The following is a 9,133-nucleotide window of genomic DNA, read 5'->3' on the forward strand; positions in this document are numbered from 1 at the left end:
AATTTCCACATGCAAAAGAATCAGACTGTAGCTCTACCTCACACCCCGTATAAAGCTTGAGCCCAAATGGATCAGTGATCCAAATGTAAGTGCTAAAACCATAAAGCTATGAGAAGAAAACAGAGGTAAATCTTCATAATCTTGAATTTGATAATAGGTTATTAGATATGACACCAAAAACATGAACAACAACAAAAAACAGATAAATTGGATGTCATCAAAATTGAAAATTTTGATGTATCTAAGGATATTACCGAGAAAGTGAAAATATAACCTATAGAATAAGTGAAAATATTTGAGAATTTCTCAAAATGTCAAACATAGAGTACCAGATGACTCAGAAATTTTACTCTTTGATATATACCCAAGAGAACTGAAAACATATGTACATACAAAAAAAAATTTACGAAGATATTCATGGGAGCATTATTCTAGCCAAAAAATGTAAATAACCCAAATGTCCATCAGTGGATAAGTGGGTTAACAAAATATGGTGCATTGATGCAATGGAATATTATTCAGCCATAAAAAATGAAGTACTGCCCTGACTGGTGCTGCTCAGTGGATTGAGCACCAGCCTGTGAGCAGAAAGGTGGCTGGTTCGATTCCCAGTCAGGACACATGCCTGGGTTGTGGGTCAGGTCCACGGTTGGGGGAGTGCAAGAAAGAGGCAACCAATTGATGTTTCTTTTGCACATCAATATTTCTCTCCCTCTCTTTCTTCCTCCCTTCCTCTCTCTCTAAAAATAAATAAGTAAGTAAGTAAATAAATAAATAAATAAACAAACTCTTTTTTTATTTTTTTAAAGATTTTATTTATTTGTCTTTAGAGAGGAAGGGAAGGAAAGGAGAGAAGGAGAGAAATATCAATGTATGGTTGCCTCACGTGAGTCCCCTGCTGGGAACTGGCCTGCAACCCAGGCATGTGCCCTGACTGGGAATTGAACCGTGATCGTGTGGTTCACAGGTCCGCGCTCATTCCACTGAGCTACACCAGCCAGGGCTAAATAAACTCTTTTTAAAAATAAAATGTTAATATATGCAACAACATGGATGAACCTTGAAAACTTTACGCTGAGTAAAATAAGCCAGATGCAAAATGCCACATATTGTGTGTCTCCATTTACATGAATGTCCAGAATAGGTAAATTCATTGTGACCAAAAACAGATTAGTAGTTGCCAGTAGCTGAGGGAAGGGAGGTATGAGGAGTAACTGTTAATGGGTATGAGGTTTTGTTATGGAGTGATGAAACACTCTGAGATTAGATAGTGGCAATGGTTGTACAGTCTGTGAATAAAATAAGTCACTTAATTAAATGGTAAGTTTTATGTTATGTGAGTTAAATATTAATAAAAAGTAGTACATAAGAAGTTAAAATATGGCCCTGGCTGGTGTAGTTCAGTAGATTGAGCATGGGCTGTGAACCAAAGTGTTGTCAGTTCAATTCCCAGTCAGGGCACATGCCTGGGTAAGGGGGTCACATGAGAGTCAACCACACATTGATGTTTCTCTTCCTCTCTTTCTCCCTCCCTTCCCTTCTCTCTGAAAATAAATAAATAAAATCTTTTAAAAAAATAAAAACGTGTACCCACTTAAAAATCCTATTAAGTCTTGGCCCTGGCTGGGTAGTTCTTTTGGTTAAAGTGTCACCCCAATACACCAAGATTGTAGGTTCGATCCTCAATCAAGACACACACAAGAAAGAGCTAGTGAATGCATAAATATGAGGAACAAAAAAAATTAGCTTCTCTCTCTCTCTCTAAAACCAATCAACAAAATAATAATTAAAATACCTATTAAGTGTCAAGTTTTATAGACATTAAATTTTCACTAAAAACATAAATCTGGCTGTTTGACACATTTTTCTACTTCCTGAAAGAATTATACTAGAACACACAGTATGTTTGACTCATTAAGAGGAGAGGCCCTACGTTGCATGAAAAGCTTATTTTTTTAAATATTTTATTTATTTATCTTTAGAGGGGAAGGGAAGGAGAGAAATATCAATGTATGGTTGCCTCTCGTGAGTCCTCCGCTGGGGACTGGCCTGCAACCCAGGCATGTGCCCTGACTGGGAATCGAACCGCGATCGTGTGGTTCGCAGGCCCGCGCTCAATCCACTGAGCTACACCAGCCAGGGCATGAAAAGCTTATTTTCATAAATCATTATATATTCTCACACCCAAAAACCACACACGCAATAAAGACAGTCTGACAGCTGGGGTTGTCAGCAGAACTGTCTGCTTCCCTGGGATAAACAACTGACCCAGAGAGGGAGACCAGCAGACCAGAGGTTTGAAGAGAAGGCACCTGGGATCAAAAGACATGGAAAGGAGGGAAGGAAGCAGGAGTGGGCAGGGGAGAAGCCAGACAGTGATGATGTCTCCAGGTGGTCCCCTGGGTCTCTACAGGAAACTCTGAAGCTGCAAGGCTCCTCAGCATTGTCCTGAGTTCAGCCAAGGGGTCTGGAGCTTTAACGATTGTATCTTGATTAGTCTCTGCATGCAGGATGCCCTGGGGACGACTCTCTTTAGTCAGGAAACGCCTAAAGAAATTGAGGAAGCCTCAGCTAAGGGCGCCCTTCTGATGGTAATCCCAGTGGCTGTGGGGATTCATTCTTCATTCCTAAAGGGGGACCCAGTTGATTCATCACTGATTTCCCCACCACCTATAGAGAAATGCTTAGGGAAAAAACTACCACCCACCAAAACCCACTGTGCGCCGACCACTGTCATAGACAGCATCCCATTTAATTTTATAATCAGAAGTTACTTGACCAGAAGGCCACATGGTTCGTGACAGGAGTGGGAGGAGTGGGAGGAGTGGCCTCCCCATCACAGTTGCCAGGCGACTCTTTTAAAACTGGTCATTGTAGAAGTATTTATTGACTTGTGTCTTAAAACTGATCTATAGGACATCTATGTGCTAGGCACTGGGGGATTATAGAAAAGAGACAAGATGTCACACACACACGCACACAAGTGTACACCTATCTGTATGTAAATGTGCAAATAATGTATGTACACCTCCACAGATGTATACATACACATTGTTCAGTACTCCTTGAAATCGATTCTCTCACCTGCTATGCGTAACCCAGAACGCCTCGTTAACCTTCCCACTTCCAGCTGTCCCTACCCTAGTCTTGGCCCATCATCGCCTCTGTAGGTGCTTCCTTAGTCAGCTCCTCACGGCTATTCTACGTGCTCTGTCGGCTCCAAGCCACTCTTCACAGGGTTTTCTGAGTGATCTTTCCCCAAACGACAGCTATTCATGCTACTTTGCTGCTTCATGTCTTTCAATGGCTGTCTTTGGCATGAGGATAAAATCTAAATCCTTTAAAAAGTTTGCTTATATTTATTGAACATCTATTCATTGTCTACTCTTATAAACACTGGGTATACAGCAATTAACCAAAAAGACAAAACTCCTACTCTTTCCCCGCCCTCCACAGGGGCAGGTTCAATGGGTTTCTTTTTTCTTTCTTTCTTTTATAATATATTTAATTATGCCATTACAGTTGTCCCATTTTCCCCCCTTCATTTCCCTCCACCCTGCACACCCCCTCCCACCCACATTCCCCACCTTTAGTTCATGTCCATGTGTCATAAGATCTTTAGCTTCTACATTTCCCACACTACTTTTGCCCTACCCCTGTCTATATTCTCCCCATTGTCTGCACTACTTAGTCTCTGTACCTTCTCTCCTCTTCTCCTCCTCGCACTCCCCTGTTGCTAACCCTCCATGTGATCTCCATTTCTGTGGTTCTGTTCCTGCTCTTGTTGTTGTTTTGTTTTAGGTGTGACTGTTAACAATTATGAGTTTGCTGTCATTTTACTATACATGTTTTTTATCTTCTTTTTCTTAGATAAGTCCCTTTAACATTTCATATAATAAGGGCTTGGTAATGATGAACTCCTTGAACTTGACCTCATCTGAGAAGCACTTTATCTGCCCTTCCATTCTAAATGAAAGCTTTGCTGGATAAAGCAATCTTGGATGTAGGTCCTTGCCTTTCATGACTTGCAATACTTCTTTCCAGCCCCTTCTTGCCTGGAAGGTCTCTTTTGAGAAATCAGCTGACAGTCTGATGGGAACTCTTTTGTAGGTGACTGTCTCCTTATCTCTTGCTGCTTCTAGGATTCTCTCCTTCATTTTAATCTTGGCTAATGTAATTGGATGTGCCTTGGTGTGTTCCTCCTTGGTTCCACCTTCTTTGGGACTCTCTGAGCGTCCTGGACTTCCTGGAAGTCTCTGTCCTTTGCCAGATTGGGGAAGTTCTCCTTCATCATTTTCCACTTGTTGCTCTTTTTCTTCCCCTTCTGGTACCCCTATAATTCAGATGTTGGAACGTTTAAAGATGTCCTGGAGGTTCCTAAGCCTGTCCTCATTTTTTTGAACTCTTGCTTCTTCATTCTTTTCTGTTTGGTTGTTTCTTTCTTCCTTCTGCTCCCAACCGTTGATTCGAGTCCCAGTTTCCTTCCCATCACTATTGGTTCCCATTAGTGTACATTTTCCTTCATTTCACTTTTCATAGCCTTCATTTTTTCTTCTAATTTGTGACCAAATTCAACTGATTCTGTGAGCATCTGATTACTAGTGTTTTGAACTGTGCATTTGATAGGTTGGCTATCTCTTCACAGCTTAGTTGTATTTTTTCTGGAGCTTTGATCTGTTCTTTTGTTTGGGCCATTTTTTTGTCTTGTTGTGCCTGTTACATAGTGAGGGGCAGGGCCTTAGGTGTTCATGAGGGTGGGGCAAGCCAGTCACTGGGTTGTGATGCTGTATGTGGGGGCGGGATCAGAGAAGGAACAATAACACTTGCTTTGCTCTCTATTGGACCTCAGTCCCTTCCGATGCTTCCCCCAAGCAAACTAGGCCCTTCTGGGGTTGGTTCCCGGGTTGGTGGGCTTGTGTACATTCTAGGACCCTGTGGGTCTGTCCAACAAACTCTCCTGTGAGGCTGGCAGTTTCTGCTGCCTGCTGCCTCCACTCCCACAGGTGTTTTCAAACCAATGTTTTGAGGCTCTATTTCCCTGCACTGGGACCCTGGGTTGTGTGGTCTGTCTCAATCCCCAGTTTTGCCTGGTTTATCTGGGTGCAAACGTGGAACCCCCTGGTCCACCAGCTGCCTTGTGGTCCAAGACCCTACACAATCTGCCACCTCCCTGAGTCCACCCACTGCCGGCTTGCGCTCCCCAGGTCCACCAGCCGCCACTTTGTCACAAGTCCTCTCCACCCGCCCACTTGACTCTGCCCCTCCTACCGGTCTGGATGAATGTTTCTTCTTTAACTCCTTGGTTGTAGGTAGACACAGTGTGTCTACCTACGCCTCCATCTTGGCTGGAAGTCCCTTTTATTTCTTTAAAGAGTTTATTTATTTCTTTTTAGAGAGAGGGGAAGAGAGGGAGAAAGAGACTCCATCAATGTGTGGTTGCCTCTCATGTGCCCCCTACTGGGGACCTGGCCTGCAACCCAGGCATGTGCCCTGACTGGGAATCAAACCTGCGACCCTCTGTTTCGCAGGCTGGTGCTCAATCCACTGAGCCATACCAGCCAGGGCTAAAACTCCTACTCTTATAAAGATTATAAAGATTATACTCTAATGAGGACAGGGAGAGAGAGAAAGAAGCATAAGAGAACTATATAGTGTGATATACAAAGATAAGCGCCGTCCAGAACAACAGAGCACTGTAAGTGGAAGAAGAATCCTAGGTGCCAGCGGCGGGTGGGGAGGGGCGAGGCTTTGCAAGTTGGTGTAGAGTGGTCAGGATAGCTCTCACTGAGAAGGTGACATTAGAATAAGGAAATCACAAAAGAATTGAAGGATGTGATGGGAGCGAGCCATGTGGATATCTGGAAGAGCCTTCCAGGCAGAGGGCACTGGGTGTGCAAAGGACTAGTAAGGAGGCTAGTGCAGCAAAACAATGAGAGGAAATAGCAACGAGTAGAATCAGGGAGAATATGTATTTTTTTAAGGAGTTTTATTGTAAAGAAGAGCTGATAAATGAAGCAGTGGCAGCAGGAGGAACTGAAATCAAAGAAGATTTTTGTTTTGCTTTATTTTTAAGGTGGGGGAAATAATATCTTGATGCTGATGGAAAGGTTCTGTTGGGCAATGTCCTTGGGTGGGCAAGAGTGGGTTGTTAGGTCCAGTGTGTAAGGCTGGCCTTAGATAGAAGCACAGACCATAGCAAGGTTTCTCAATTCCTGCCCTTTTGACATGTTGGGTGAGGTCATTCTTCTTTGTGGGGGGCTATCCTGTGCGTTGTTAATAATGTTTCGCAGTATCACCGACTTCTACCACCACGGATGTAACAACCAAGAATGTCTCCAGAAAATGCCAATATCCCCTGAGAGGCAAAACTGTGCCCACTTGAGAACTACTGACCTATAGTAACAGGAAGGAAGTATTATCAGAAGATGATAAGACAACCACTCACTATGAAATGAAAAGACAAAGCTGAATTTATTGCTTACTAGAGAAAGTGAGAGCCATGCTGGTCAGGCACGGCTTCAAGCAGACCAGACTGCTAATCTTATATTGGATTTTGAGAAAGTGGGTAATTCAGGGACTGGTGAACTTTCAGAGGTCTCACTGTGTTGACGTCATCTGTAGAAGCGATAACTTGGGTGAAACTATTGTTGACCTGTGGGCACTCAGGTGCATTTACTGAAGTGGGTCTCTGTGATTGGCTGATTTTCAAAATTGAATGGTGGTTGTTGATTGGGCTTGCAAAAGCATATTCTCTCAGGTAAGTTATTGATCAATCGAAAGTAAAACTGGTTATGATTTCTGGCTGTTGCCATGGGAATGTGGAAGCAAGAAATTCTCAATACTCTATATGCTAGTGGATAGACGTGGTGGTGGAAATTTGTGGAAGTCCTCTTCTGATGGCTTTAATCTTTTAAAAGTGGGAAGCAAGGTCCTCAGCAGGGAAGATGGCTAGGTGTAGGTGTAGGCGTTGAAGGTTTAAGGATTGCTGTTTCTCTCTCACATCGAGGTTTCTCTCCCTCTCTTTCTCCCTCTCTTTCCCTCTCTCTAAAAATAAATAAATAAAATATATGTATTTTAAAATCCCTACTGTAAGACTCCTGAAACACCAATTCAAGACAACTTATGTACCCCTATGTTCATAGCATCACTATTTACAATAGCCAGGTGTTGGAAACAGCCTAAGCGCCCATCAGTAGATGAATGAATTAAAAACTGTGGTACATCTACACAATGAAATACTCTGCAGCAGAAAGAAAGAAGAAGGAATTCCTATCTTTTGCGACAGCATAGATGGAACTGGAGACTATTGGGCTAAGTGAAATATGCCAGTTGGTGAAAGACAAACACCATATGATCTCATAAGAGGAATCTAATGAGCAAAATAAACTAATGAGCAAAACAGAACCAGAGACATGGAAACAGGGAACAGACTGATGGCTGCCAGAGGAGGGGGGGAGGGTGGGTGAGAAGAAGGAAAAGGGATTAGTCAAAGGCCATGTATGAATGACCCATGGACATAGACAATGGTGTGGGGATTGACTGTGGGACTGGGGCCTGGGATTGGAAAAAGAGGACAAAGGGGGGAAAATTGGGACAACTGTAACATAATAAATAAGTATAAAAAATTCTCAGATTGCTTTACCCATAAATACCTCAAGATATATCTCTTATAAGTAAGGACTTTAAAAAACCATAATCACAATACTATTACCACATATGACAAAACTAACAATAATTTCTTCATTTTTTTATTGTTGTTCAATTACAGTTGTCCTCATCCTCCCCTCTTGCTCTCCCCTGCCCTGCCCACACCCTCCCACATTCAATTTCCCCCCTGCCCCATTGTCCTTGTCCATGGGTCCTTTATACATGTTCCTTCACTTGACCCTTCCCCTTCTTTCCCCAATTATCTCCCTTCCCCCTCCCCTCTGGTCACTGTCAGATTGTTGTTTATGTCCATGGCTCTGGTTCTATTTTGCTTGCTTGCTTGTTTTGCTGATTAGCTTCCATTTATAGGTGACATCGTATGGTATTTGTCTTTTACTTCCTATCTTATTTGCTTCACATAATGCTCTCCAATTCCATCCATGCTATCACAAAGGGTAGGAGTCCCTTCTTTCTTTCTGCTACATAATATTCCATTGTGTAAATGTACTACCATTTTTTGGATCCATTCATTTACTGATGGTCATTTAAGCTGTTTCCAGCACTTGGCTATTGTAAATAACACTGCTGTAAACACTGGGGTGCATAGGTTATTTTGAATTGGTGTTTCTGGATTCCTAGGGTATAATCCCAGCAGTGAAACTGCTGGGTCAAAAGACTGCTCCATTTTTGGTTTTCTTAGGAAATTCCAATACAGTTTTCCACAGTGACTGCACCAGTCTGCATTCCCACCAACAGTGTACTAGAGGAAACTTTCCTCCACATCCTCACCAGCACTTATTTGTTCATTTCTTTATGATGGCCATTCTGACCAGTGTGAGGTGGTATCTTATTGTGGTTTTAATTTGCATCTCTATGATGGCTAGAGATGCTAAACTTCCTTTCACATGTCTCTGGGCCCTCCGTATGTTCTGTTTGGAGAAGTGTCTGTTCAGGTCCTTTGCCCATTTTTTAATTGGATTGTTTCTTCCTGGTGTTGACTTGTGTGAGTTCTTTATATATTTTGGAGATCAAACCGTTGTCCGAGGTAACATTGGCAAATACGTTTTCCCACACAGTTGGTTCCCGTTTCATTTTGTTGATGTATTATTTAGCTGTGCAGAAGCTTTTTAATTTGATATAGTCCCATTTGTTTATTCTTTCCTTTATATCCCTTGCTCTAAGGGACATATCGGTGAAATTATTGTTGCGTGGGATATCTGAAATTTTCCTGCCCATGTTCTCCTCTAGGACTTTTAAGGTGAACAATAATTCTTCATTATTAACCAATTCTCAGTCCATATTCAATTTTGCAAAGTAATGATGGTAATGCTTGGCAATCAACGTAAGCTGGCTAAGAAAAGAAGCAATAGGAAAAGTAGTAGAGTTGGAGCAATGGAAAGGTAGTTAGGGAAACAGGTTAAGGTCCTGGTGAGTGGGAGATAATTGAAGTTAGGAGCCCTTAGGGAGTGAGCTGGAAGGGCCCCGG

This window comes from Sturnira hondurensis, unplaced genomic scaffold (genome assembly GCF_014824575.4).
Source record: "Sturnira hondurensis isolate 20B ecotype Veracruz unplaced genomic scaffold, ASM1482457v3 Scaffold0006437, whole genome shotgun sequence".
NCBI lineage: Eukaryota > Metazoa > Chordata > Mammalia > Chiroptera > Phyllostomidae > Sturnira > Sturnira hondurensis.